The 13,782-nt window shown below is 38.0% G+C and overlaps 1 protein-coding gene across 1 annotated transcript in view; it reads left to right on the plus strand.

Moving 5' to 3' along the window:
• The window catches only part of SLIT3 (slit guidance ligand 3), a 523,033-nt gene that overhangs the window by 258,126 nt on the left and 251,125 nt on the right, over positions 1-13,782 (plus strand). The window lies entirely within an intron of this gene.

Raw genomic sequence — 13,782 nt, forward strand, 5'->3', positions numbered from 1 at the left:
TGCCAGGAAATGTAGCATCCAAGGCTTTTCTTTAACCCCTAGATGAGAATTGTCCATCCTTCTGACTGCAAGAGACATTTGTTTTAGTTCTGTCTTTTTCTGAGGCTCTGTTGGGTATTTTTGTACCTCTGAGCTGGCAACATGCAAAATTGGGATTAATTATTCTAGAGTTTTCAATACTGCAGGTGTTTCTGATCAATGTTACTTAGATTTGCATTTTGCTGTGAAACTAGCCAGGCCAGCGAGACCTGGGGTGGCAGTTCACAAACTAAATATAATTTTCTTTTTGGATATATGTTTTAATAGTAGTGGGTTAGGGTTTTTTTTTAAAAAAATTGTTTTATTGGTGCTTGCAATATAAGGTTAGAGCACTGTGAAGCATCAAAAAACTGCAAGAACTTCTCTCCAAAATATATTTTCTGACAATTCTGCACAACTTCTTTAGGTGTGGTCTAGATTTTGGAAACTTATTTTTGACCAGAGATGGTGGATACAAAATTGAAGCAAGTCCAGGATGGGAATAGAAGTCCCCGTTGCTGCTGGGGTAAGATCCATGCACTTCGAGGCATTATGCTGCCATAGTCTGATACGGAAGTCTGTGTAGTAACTACACATCTGGATAGAAAAGTTTTACTTCCTTTTTACTCGGAAGAAAGGCATAATAGTGAGCCTCAAAGGGAAAAGAGGCCTATAATCATTTAGTTTGAAGTGCTTCTTAATTCAAATGGTGTGCTACTTAGACGGAGAATTTGATAAGAAGGATTAGAACTGGAAAAGAAAGACATTTTTAAAAGCAAAGCTATTACAGGGTTCATTACTTTATTTATATGTTCTCCAAAATCACATGAATGAAGGAAAAAAATGAGAGAAGAAAATACTGGCTTCAGTTCAGAATGTCAATTACTACTTTTTTAATCCTCTTTTCACAATTTATTTGACATCTTGAACAGTAGCCAAAAAAGCTATTATAACTATAAAACATATTCATTGGTATAAATCTCATTAAGTTGAGCAATTTAATTAAGGTATTGACATGCTTAATTGATACGTGCAAGGAGAGACCATTTTCATATCTAATTTCCATACGCTTTCTGCTTTTAAAAAACTAGCTCCGTAAAAATGTTATAGATTCAGCTAAGCCCTGTCATCCCAAAGGAGCACTTGCTACCATTTACCTTGATTTAGAGCCAACTACTCTTCTAAGTAAAGCTCCATTAAATGGATCTGATGTATGCCTGACTCAAACATGCGTCAGCTTCTCTTATGATCAATAGTGGAATATTTATATTAATAAAGCACCAAGTTAATTAAATAAAATAGTCTTCTGGGTAAACTTAAAATACTAGGGGATGGGCAGAGAATCAATATATTCTGCCATTTGAACATTAACTATGTGCTCTGAAATTTTATGTTATCTTAGCAAAGATGCTGGCAGCGTGGAAGTCTCAGATGCACAGGAACTCCCAGTGCAGAAAGCTCCTAAGCATCCTGTGCAGGATTTGCTTATCAAATTAGAGAAAACCAAACAAACAAACAAAGCTTGAATCTGTTCGACTTCTGTGACTTGATTCCTACAAACACATTGGAAATCCTTTCTTTTGGATTGGGACTGGACACAGTCAAACAGGTATTTTCCCAGTTGACAGAAGTTTTTCAGCCTTGCCAGAGAAGGAGCGTGTGAGAGAGACTTACCAAGTCAGGGTTTATCAGTGATAGTGAAGGGTCATAGGTCACCTATTTTGTTTTTGAAGAAAATACCCTAGAGAAGTTTTTAAAATTACCTTTAAAATCTGTTGGCCACTCGTGAGCTTGTCTAGTTCTAGTGTATCGTATGTTTCGGCTGAAAGGACAACTGTTCTTTGGCCTTTTCCACCAGCGTGGATGGAGCTGGGGGCGAGATTTCTGCATGAGTGGGTGACTTTTGACCACTGTGGAAACCTACCCCTATTAGAAACGTAATCATAATCTTAGTCACAGATTCACGCCATTATTTTGCTCTGATAAGCAAACTCTGCTGTCCTTGGGGCATCATTGTTATTTCTATAGCATGCAGGTGGCCTTTGAAGGAAGCAGGTTCCCTCAGGTACCATTGCAACGCACTGATACCACTTCATCCTACCTTTGATCTACATTTTAAGCCTTCAATACAATAAAGTGAAAAAAGCTTCTGTAATACTGCAGCTTAAAAAGAATGCCTGACCTGATAACCAAAGGAGATATGTGCAAGGTAAAGAAAATCTTAATTCAATATTAACAGGTTATTCAGTCAACTTAGAACTTGTTCTGTGTAAATATGCTGTCATCTATTTAGTCAGGGGCACCACGGCATTGCTAAAAACACTAACTCCTCTGGTCCGGAGGTGAGCGGTTGTGTGCCAAAGCCGTCAATGAAGGTGGAGAGTGGAGTGTTCCTGCTCACAGGCTTCACTGGCCAGCACTGGGCTCCTTCCTGCTCCACTCACACCCTTCTTGGGGTTGGTTTAAAGGTGATGAGCTAAAACTGAAGGAATTGGAGTATGTTCATTTGGGCCTTCTCGTTTCTAAAAACTCTTGATGTGCTGGGCTGAACAGCAGTCATTGCTGAGCACGCAGTGATTGAATGTCTCGTGACCACAACCGGGGGTCAGTATCTGAATGGAAGATTTCAGTGAGACCATTTTTGCTGACTTCCCTGTGAGAGACACTGTTTACCATACGAACTGAACAAAATCATCATGTAAACCCACAGGGAGGTAGCATATGGATTAATGTTATAGAACTTATTAAAATAATCAGTGGTAGTAGATCTGAGGTGTTGCAGGAAAATGGCACTGACGTTTTCCTGTGATGTGTTATTTTGACCTGGTTAAAATAATTCTAATTACCAGGCACAGTGGAAAAGCTGAAGGAATAGTCTCCTCAGTTTTATAGTGAATTTTGTCTTCCAGAAGCTGATATCAGCATTTCAGTATCTCCTGAAAAGACTTGGGTTTGTTTCTCGTGTTGTATTAATACAGAACCTTCTGAAGAAGACATGTATGTTTGGTGTGTTTAATACTTCCAAATATGCTTCATATATGGAGGAATATACTTTATATATGGAGAAATATACTTTGGCTTTTGTGCAGTATTACTAATCAAAGCATGTATGTTAGATATGAAAATTCAAAATATTTAGTAGATGTAAAGCTATTCTTCTGCATTATTGTTGTCTTTGTTAAAGTGTTGGTAATGCATCCCAACCCTACGGTTTAATATTCGTGTTGCCTTTCTTCTTTTATATCATTCTTATGTTCTGTGATTTAGGAAGAGTGAACAAAGAATGCAAGCTAGAAACAACATTGGAACCATATGTGTTATAGTTGTATATAATCTATATCATAATCATATAAATTTAACGGGGTGGGATAGGTTTAGTTAGAAAACCACTTTCTGGGTTAGACATAGTTCCCCAGTATTTAGAGTTGTCTTTCTAGAAATTAACTGTTCAAAGAAAGGGAGAGTGATTGCATCTGAGCTGGGATGAAAACAGATTCCACCATGAATTACTTTCTGGAACCAAACAAAAACCTTTGTGTATGGAATTACGATGCAGAAATTGTTGTATTTTTTTTTTTGACTTTTAGTTTCTGCCTCTTGATTGTTGGTTTCTGTATGTACATCTGGAAGTAATGATGTGAATAAATAATATCAGAATGTAAACTTTCAAGTTTTATAATGATGTTAAGATAAGATAGATAAGATAGACACCCCCTTAGCTAATTGTTTTTTTCAAAAGCTTGCTAAAGTATTTGAACAGAGGTGTTGTAAATTGAAGAAACTTCAATAATAATTCAAAGGTATAATTCAAAGTCAAGTGTTATTGTCAGGCATAGTTTCTCCTGGAGACTTGTATAGCTGTAGTGGACTTCAGAGAAAGTCATCATCATTCCCAGCAGTGATGAAATCAAATCACTCTGGAATTTGATATTCTTTGATTTGAGAGTGCTTCAACAATGAAGCAGCGCTGTGTAGACTTCTTGTTGCTTCCCTTTGGAGTCTGTTGTGCAGGAGGCCCTCCTCCCTCTCCCTGGTCAGTTTTTTTACATTTAATTTAATTTTCTGAGCTGACATTTTCAATCTGAAATTCAGCAACGTGCTTGACAGTGAGTCGGAGCAAAGCCGAGTTCATTTTTGGAAGTGGCTTTATGCAAATAAATCCTTGTGCAGATCACTGAAGCAAGACATTTGCTGATGAATCAGGCTAGTGCCCTTGTTTCCGTGTCGTCTTCAGGAATAGAGCCCGAATAGTGCCACAAGAATCTTTGAGAGTTACTGTAAACAATTCACACATACCCACATCTCCCTGTGAGTATTTTGGGTGTTTGGGGATAAAAAATGAGTTTGTTTTCAAAGAAGAATCTGGAGGGTTTTATAATACACTGTTCGGTTGGCTTCAGGGAACTTAACTCGGCTTGTAAGTATTCAGGCTAGGCTTGTTTGTGAGAGGCAATGAAGTCCTAGGGAGACTGTTAATTGTCTTGATTTTAGCTTAGTCTATTCAATAAAGTTTTAGCCCCTTGGTAGGTGATCTACCAAAGCATTAAAGTAACAAAACACTCCATAGGCTGAGTGACATGATTACAAGTTTAACTTCTCGTTTGGAGGAATTTATCATTTTGTGTGCGCATTAGCCGAAAGGTAATTTAGGTGTCAATCTAAGTTATATTAGTTAGCACATTTGTTCTACCAGTATACTTTATTTTCTGTATTTAAAACACCTATATTCTATTTAGATGCCGTTTTCTAAAGCATAGCACTACTGAATGATAACCTTTTTGTGTGTGGAGTGGGATGCTTGAGGATGCTTTGCCATGTCTGGATAGTCACTGAAAAAAAGAAATGATTTGGTTATGCTTCAGTGAATCTTTTCTTGTATGTGTAGATAAGGTAGCAGAGGGAGGTTTATAGGTATCGTTCAGCTATAACGGTCAGGGTGGACCTGCTCTGAAATAATTTACTAGCTTGTGGGTTTGTGGAGCTTACCGTAAAGAGAAGCTAGTATTACTTAAACAGTTGCATCTTGCATTAATATCCCCAATAGAGTTAACCACTTTGTGGTATTACATCTTGGTCTAATAAATCTAGATGTCACATCCACATAGAAAAATGAATTAAGGCTACAAACCAGTCTGAAGTGTATCTTCTTACATCTGCAGTGTTTCACAGGGGCTTTCAGGGACTAAACAATTCATAGCAGGAGAGATATAGAAAGGTGAAGTTGTGGAAGAAAAATAGAAGCTAAAATATTATGAAAGAAAGAAGGGACAAGATGCGTAAAACTCTTCTGTCTTTTGTCTAGGGCTTCAGTACCTGTTAATGGAGTACAGACTGCTGAATATCACTGCAGTTGATATTACAGGTCCAATATTATAATTTATTTTTAAAACTTCTATTATGGCTAAAGCAATAGTCTGCCTCTCTTACACGGGTACATTTCTTTACCACAGAATAACAGCCTCTTGATAACCAGGGCTTAGCTATAAACAGAATGTTGTTTTTCTCACTGCAGTGCATTCAAATAATTTGCAATTCATTTCTGCCTCACTAGAATAAATGTAATGTCACTGTAGTTTTTACTATCCATGGATTCTGTATAATTTTTATTACTTTTATATAGGCACAGAAATGCCTATGGTGATCATGCAAACAAATTAAATAAATGGCCTCTTTCAGGAGAACTTCGTAAAAAAGAAAGCCTAGATCTTTACACATGCAATTGCTACTTACTCCTATGAAAACAGTCTGTTTTCATAGCTAAAAGTACAGGATCACAGCCTGAATTAAATAAATACTATTATGACCATCATTTTCATTCTATTATGTGACGGTTAGGTACACAAGAATATAACTGGTCAGGGAGGTATTTTTCTGACTATATCAGTGAAGTGCAAAAAATTCTTTAATGTAAAAATACTCATCGTTTACAAAGGCAGAATTAAGTCAAGAAAGATCATTTAAGAGTGGGTCTTCCTCTAGATGTTGATCAGTTATCCAGTGATGGTGCAGATTATTAGCTCATGTTTCATACTTCATGATTTGTTTATCTCATAAAATAAAAACTCACCGTATTTTTTAAAAGATACAACCAATAGACTTCAAATATTTTTTTGTTTAGTGATCAGGCTGGGCTTAAACAGGGGTTCATTTTTGGTCCGTGGAGATCAGAGGAGAGTGATTTTGCCTACTGATCTTTAGAATTTACAGATGCATGGGATTTTTTTCCAATACAGCTCAACAGACAAAGGTATAAAACAGAAAACAGGTTAACAGTATAAAACTTGGGGGTTTTAAAATTACTTTAAAAGAAAGGAGCCTCCATATAGCTAAATTTTCACCCCAGAAAGTATTAACATCAGTAAGCCCTGTGAGCACTTTTTGAATTCACATTGTTTTAGCAGCAAGCAAATATTTACAGAAATGGAAAATCACACGGAGAATCACTTCTTCCCACAGATGTCAGTGCTTTGCTCCTACCTCTTTGAGGTGTATGTTGTTCCCACTAAAACATTTTGGTGCCTCTGAGTTGTAATCTCACTTGGTCAGAGAGCAGTGTAATAGAAATGCAATGGTAGAACTTGGTATTGCGTAGGAACAACATCACATTGGGATCAGTTTCTTTTGTCAGTGATGCAGTTGCAAATGGGTAATTCCACAGTAAAAGATTTTTCTATAAACTGAATCTCTCTTAAATACGTGGTCAGAATTGTGCATGCTGTTTCTCTGCTGGCGGGCCAACCTCACCACAGGCAGTAAGACTTGATGTGTAAGTTGCATGAAGTGCGATAGTGAATGTATGCGGCTTTCAAGAGGTGAGGTTTTTGTCTTTTTCCACACCCTGCTAGAGTGCCTTGCTCCAGTCAAATACTGCTTCCCGTTGTGTCTCGTTGTCCCCTCCATAAAAAGGAAGGATGAATTATATTGATACTGCTTTGTAAAACACTGAAAACCTACATTAAATACTATTAATAAAGAAGCCTTATTGTCATTTATTAATAAGAAGCTTTATCTTATTTCTAGAGGGGTGCTTATCTTCAAGTGTTTTCTCTGAGTCCAATCAGTTACTTTCCAATTCCTGCCCCTGAACATATCCAAAGTTGAGTATAAAGACATTGAGGTAAAATTTCATTTTTGTGTGTGTGTTCCAAAAGACAAAACAGATGCTGCTTTGTAAAATGAAAACTCTGATGTGTCTCAAGATGTGTGGTTTTAAAATAAGAGTCTCCTAAAAGCTGTCTGATCGCTATTTACTTGGCATTTTGGAAGTGGCAGGAGGAGGGAGAAAGAATTGTGGAAGTCATAAAGACAAATGTTGCCTTTAATTGGGCATTGGCACATAGATTATTTTTACAGTTAATTTAAAATAATATAAAAATATTACTGATGTTGTAAGAGATACTCTAGTAGATTTAATGTTTTTCTGGTTTTGTGTTGGGTGCATTGACAACCAAATTTTGTAGAACTGTGTCTAACTTAGCGAAACAGAGCAGGATTTTGTTGAAGTGACTTAAGAAATTTTTAAAAACCTCTTACGAAGCATGGACAAATGTGTATCCATTTAGAAAGACTTCACCATGTACCGAGTTTTTGTTCCTGTAGCTGTGTCAGGATAGAAGTTGTGAATCTGTGAAAGTCCGTGCAGGTCAGATCCCTTGAAGGGTCTTTATTAATAGATGGATTTTAATTTGGCCTTGGAGAAGGTGGAAGTTGATGCTAAAATAATTATCTACTGCTGAGATATTTTTCCTCCTTGATTGCTTAGTGAACACCCTTCCCCAGTCTTTAAACTCAGGCTTTGTTCAGTGTCCTGTGAGAATGAAGGTATGTGTATGTGACTTGGGTTAATTAGACTACATGAAGCTTTGAGTGAATGTTGAAGTGTAGAGTTAGCATCTATCACCTCACAGTAAAACCAGATCAACAAAGAAATCATGGTGTTTATCTTCTGGAAGCTTAGCAGTAGTACTTGTGCTTTAGTGCGTGACTGTGTGAAAGCAGTGAGGACTGGTTTAATTGGAATTTTTGAGCTAAACTCCTTCCCTTAAAACAAACAAAACAAAACAAAAAAAACCCAAAACCAGAAAGAGTTTCCCAACAGCTTCCCAGAGCATGAACTAATAGCCAGCTGCATTACATTCGGCAAAAACACAATCACCTCGCATTGTTCAGGGTACAAAACATCTGTAGAACCTGCCTTTGTTTTGCAGAACTGAGATGCTGTCAACATCTAGACTTTCGTTGAAGTAGTAGCAGTGAGGAGTTTTTCTCGTTTTAGCAGATCAGCAGTGATGCCAAGTTTCCCCAGAGTAATGCTGTACAGTACTGTTGTTCGTAAGCTCTTGCCTTGTAGCGCACCAGCAGCAAGACTTACCCATTTTTCCCTTTAGACAGAGAACTGTAACTGCTACTTTATGGTAAATACCATCTTTTACACTGAAAATAGAGAAAGGGAGAAGCCATTGCTTTACTGAGTGTGTAAGGCCCCTCCTAAGTATAGAGGTGCTGATATGAGTGGCAGACTTGCCATAGCTTGCTCTTACTACTATTGTGGTGAGCTGATTTGGGCAATGTTTTTCCCACCTGGAAGATGATAAATATCTTGAATTTATGTTGCATATTTACAAGGCTCCAAGTTACTGAATTGTCCTCAACAGATAACTCGGTTACTTGTTAATCCGTCTATAGAACAGGAAAAACTCTAATATTGAACAGTTTTGGAAATACTAGGACAATAACTCCTAGATAAGAATACTATTTAACTGTTGAAAATGTTAAATATTAACTTTAACCATTAAAAAACTGCCGCACCATTTTGGCAGAGCAGGAAAAATTGTTCTGTTCTTTGCTGTAAATGAATTGCTAGCTTAATGTGATACAAAGGCATTAAAAAACCGTGGTTGAATATATTTACAGACTCTGTTTTGATCTGATTTCAACGTCTGCATCCTTGAGCTTGTGTGTTCTGGCACTTATACCTCCAGATATATTTACTACGTGAGTAATTCGGATCCATTTCTTGCATACCTCAAGCGTAGTGATTACTCTGTTGGCTCAGTCTTCTTAACACGCTTTTAAGGCACAGCAGCCTTTGCAAGTCACGCTTATAACAACGGAGGCAGATCTGCATCCTTCTGCACTGCTTCCTGAGAGTAAGTGGCTGGAGCTGCATAGGAGGGTGTGACCAGGTTAACTGTAATATTGCTCACTTCTTTGAAGGGGCATTCTATTGATAGGCAAGAAGTAATTATAGCCATCGGAAGGGAATCTGCGCTGCAGCCATTCTGCCACTGGTTTTGCAATCCCAGTTATGACACGCTTGAGGTTAAGCAGGGTTTGAGGCATTGCAAGTTGTTGTGGATTGTTGTAGAAACTATGGGAGACAATAAAGTTTCCTTGGGGATGCCAAGCTTTTGGTTAAAAGAAAAAGACACTGTGAATATTAATATTCTCTGCTGGAATTATTACGGATACAATTGAATAAACTTCTTCTTTTCCCTGTGGATTTCCTTGGTATTTCTACCTCTTTGTATATTACCCAATTTTGTCTTGCAAACTCTTCCCTTGGTAAGAGCTGGTCCCTTTCCCCTCTCTCTCCACGAGCTGCAGAAGTTACCTTCCCTCCAGCTCTTGCTCTATGAGAAAGCTGACTTGCATCATTCCCCACTTCACTGACTTGCTTATCTTTTATTGTGTGTTACTTAGAGATACCTATTATCTTTGGATTGTACTCTCTAATTTCCCCCATCTGTTGCTCTTTAACTCGTTCAATGTGTTATTTATTTCAGTAAACCATTGTAGGATAGAGTGTGTGTGTAACATGCTGTACAAATTAATACTAATTCTAATGAGACAAATTGCAGTGACTGGACTGTGTTAAGTATGTGACCTTTTGCAGAGCAGTTCAGTCTGGCTTTAGTCCAGTTGTAAAGAAATGTTGGGTTGAAGAATAGACACTAAACTTCAAGGGTGCACAATATCTCAAGAACGTTTTATTTTATTTTGATAAATGCATAAGACTGAAATGTTTTTAACCCAGAAATCCTATTTGGTGAAAAGAATGTAAACAAGCTACAAACATGGATTAACTCATTCTCGTTGTTCTCAGCTGCGCATTCTGTAGCTGGATCGAAGCTGGTGGGCAAAGACCTATTTTAGCATCAGTGGCAGCTGACGCTTTCTTAAAATCAGCATTCTTACCTTTCCATTAGTTTTATTTTGCAAAGCAAGGAAACAACAGAAACTTTCCAGTATTGCTGTGTCAGGAAAAGATTACAAGAAACAATTGGTTAGTTTGCACTCTCAAGCCCCGTTTGAATCAACCAGTGTTGGTCTTACGGGTTTGTATCAGCTGCTACAGAGAGTTGTGTGTGAGCTCTCCTTTCTTTTTCCAAGCAGCAATTGAATTGTGGATAAGCTAGAAGGTACTTGAAGGAATCGGATTAGTTATTCTGGATTTTCTCTTCATTTTAGCTGAACATTGGTTCCATGTGTTAATGGTTAACTCTGTGAGTTGACAGTTTTTTTTATGGGATCAACATACAGTAACATACCGGGAAAGATACATGTTTGGCTGCAAAGCATTTGCTCTTGATGTCTAGTTCTTTAAGTCTTTGCATTAAACTTTTTAGGCATTAAAGAGTAGTTCTTTATTGGATAACAGTGAATAGTGAGCTCTCTTTTTTAACCCATTTGAGCAGGAGAAATAGAGTACTGTTCAACCACAATAAATACTTCTTAATTGAGCTGCTTTTCAGAAAGTTCTTTGTTTAAAAATAGTCTTTTTAAATTTTGGAACTTGTATGCCAAAAAAAAATCTGGAAAATAACTGCTAAATGCTCAAAGGGCTTGTTTTTTGTTTTTGAAAAGGGAGGCAACCTAAGCTTAATGCTATCAGTGTTGGGTTTTTTTGGTTTTCATGTAATACATCTTATTTTCAGTACCACCGTAACTTTGTAATTTCTATTAAAGTAGGTATTTTGATGTTTTAGATCTGTAGTTCAAATGAAGACTCTTCATGTATGAATGTTTGTAGGTCTCTGTTCCAATTAACTGATTTATGTTCTGTGACTGGCAAAAAAAAAAAAAATCTCAGTGTATTTTATTGCTATATTAGTCGAAATTTCACTTAGGATGCAATAACCAATGTTAAAGCAGGAAGCTAAAACCAGCATTATAGCAAAGACTGCAGAGGCACTTAGAAAACGTCAGCAGTTTTGGGTGGGGTTTTTTTTTTTACCTTTCCAGTTCTTTTATCAGTAAGGCTCTTGCAATTCACATTTGAAGATCAGGAAAACGGTATTAGACTTGCAGAGGGAGTTAATCTGTGTCCAAAGCATTTTAGTGAATTTAAAATAAAAACTAAAAAATCTATTGACTTGTGCCAGCTCTTGAGTCTGCGTTAGACTAACGTGGTGGTCTGCTGTGTTGTGAGGGCGTGAGCGCCGCAGCTGCTGGATTGTGTTAGCTCCTGTGTCTCTGATCTATGCAGATTTGAAGTCAAAGATGTTTAATATCTCTGTGGCTCTGTTTCCTCACCTCTGAAATGAGAGTGCGGTCCTTTAGGGGCTTTCACCACCCGTGGCTGGCTGTGGGAGCTGTTGGTCATCGCCTGCTGTGCTTTTCACCTGGTCGGTTCCTCTGTGATCTGCCGCTGAGGGCTTTTCTCACGTGTGGTTCCACGGGACAGGACCCCTGTATGAAGGAGGCAGGGGGACACTTCCAGAAAGAGACTGCACCGTATTGAGGCTGTGGCTGGTTGCGGAATCGTTGTGCCATTTGCACTGCTTGAAAGCTGTGTGGCGGATTGAACTGGGTGCAACTTGCCTGTATTTCTCAAAATAACAGGAAGAGCAATTTAATCCCAAAACATTTGTTTAGCTCAACATGTCCATCTTTTCAGGATGCAAATGAACATGTTTCCATTGTTCTTGGGCTTGCTGCTTTCCGCACAGAGGAACATTTGTGAAGGAGGGTGCTGCTGACCTACTAACACATTTTAATTTGTCCTTAGGTCAAGTGCTTTTGGTCAGTTCTCTGACATTGTCTGTTAGGGTGAGGATTTTTGGTAGGGTATGTTTCTCTAAAGCTGGGATTTTGCCAATTTCCTCCTTAGGATCTATCGTGCTCCTTGCAGCCATCAGACTTGTCTTCCGTTACAGAAATAGGTGGCTTGAAACCTCTGTCTAAGAAATACGAAATGTATTCATAATCATAATTTATTTTTCTTCAGATTCGTTGATTATTTTTTCTTAAATACCACAATTTTTTTCCTGTCTGTTTTTTTTTTTAGGATTTTGTTTGTTTTGGCCTCACATTGGTTTATCTGCTTTTCTGCAGTTAATATTAATAACTAATATTTGTTTTACACACTGTCAGTGAGAGCTTCCCATTATGTCTATTATGAGAAGTAGGAAATGAAAAGCTGAAACTTTAAGATAAACCGAGTAGACAAGTTGCTTGTTACAGGAGCCTTCTGCTCCCCCAGAGCAAATTTTGTGAAGTGCATGGTTGGTGTTTGCTTGCTTATGAAAGATGCTTAACAAAGGTTTGGCACAGCGTTAGGAAGCAGAGATGAACACTTTTCCTGACTGTCTCAAAAAGGGGTGATTGTAATTGTGAGAAGGCAGTTACAGAAAATGAAGCACGCGTTTGTGCATTTTCTGCCATGCTGTGTCACTAATGCCATCCAGGCTGTCAGTTCTTCAGTCCACTAGAGATATTTATGAAATCAGTCCACAATCCTGGAGACTTTGGGAGGCAGTATTGTTAGCTAGAGGAGAGCACCTAAATGGAAAATAAAATTAATACAATTTACAAGAAGATTGTCATAGAAAATGGATGAATTTCCTGCAGTCCCCTGGTTTTGCCTGACTGCAAGCATGAGCTGAGCATAAAAACAGAGCAGAAAGCCAAAATATAGATTAGCCCTTTTAGACCACAAGAATATTAGGAAAAAATACTTGAAAACATAATTTATTTTTAAACCTGGTTTGAAATGATGCACAATAAAATGCTGGACAAATGCAACTTGAGGTGTTGGTGCGTTTAGTGTGGTTTTATTTGATCACACAGTTCTACTTTTTCAAGCCCTTTTTGTTCTGCTTTGCTTGTCTCTTGCTTTCAGATCTTACTAATTTTTGCCTTCCTAAGCCATTTTGTTGTGCTTTTACCATTGGCCGTAGCTCTGCTGTGCCTCACTGTCACACCAAAGTCACAAAATCTGTCTTCAGCATAAGACTTCCTTCGTATAGGTCTGAAATGCACTTTCCTTACGATTCCTCTCTGTCCGGGTTGCCTGATCATTTGTCTGAGTTGAAGGTCTGTCTTTAAAGAACTAATATTTTGTTGCTGGCAAAAGAAAGGGGAGGTGAAGGAAGGGTCAGGGTGTGGATCAGTGTTAAACAAATTGTGAAGGTCACAAAGAATTTTAATCTGGCTTGAAAAAGAGACTTGTATCCAGCAGCACATTTTTGTTTGTGATGGTCTGAATGGACAATTGTGGCTACTTTGAGAATTTGGTGTAGACTGCATGACTGGTATAAATTGAATTAGTCTCGTGACAAGGACATAGTCCCCTTTTTTTTTCTATCTGCCTGATGGAAAGCAGAAGAAAGCCCTGGATGACACGTCTTGACCCGTAGTGTCAATGTGGGCTTTTGTGACGGGCCCTGATTTCTGGCCTCTCATTTGATAAAGCCAATTTGGTGGAGACTAGAAAGGAGGCTTACTACAACACAAAATGTACTTACAGAAAAGGGTATCTGG

This window comes from Leptosomus discolor, chromosome 10 (assembly GCF_034619465.1).
Source record: "Leptosomus discolor isolate bLepDis1 chromosome 10, bLepDis1.hap2, whole genome shotgun sequence".
Classification (NCBI taxonomy): domain Eukaryota; kingdom Metazoa; phylum Chordata; class Aves; order Leptosomiformes; family Leptosomidae; genus Leptosomus; species Leptosomus discolor.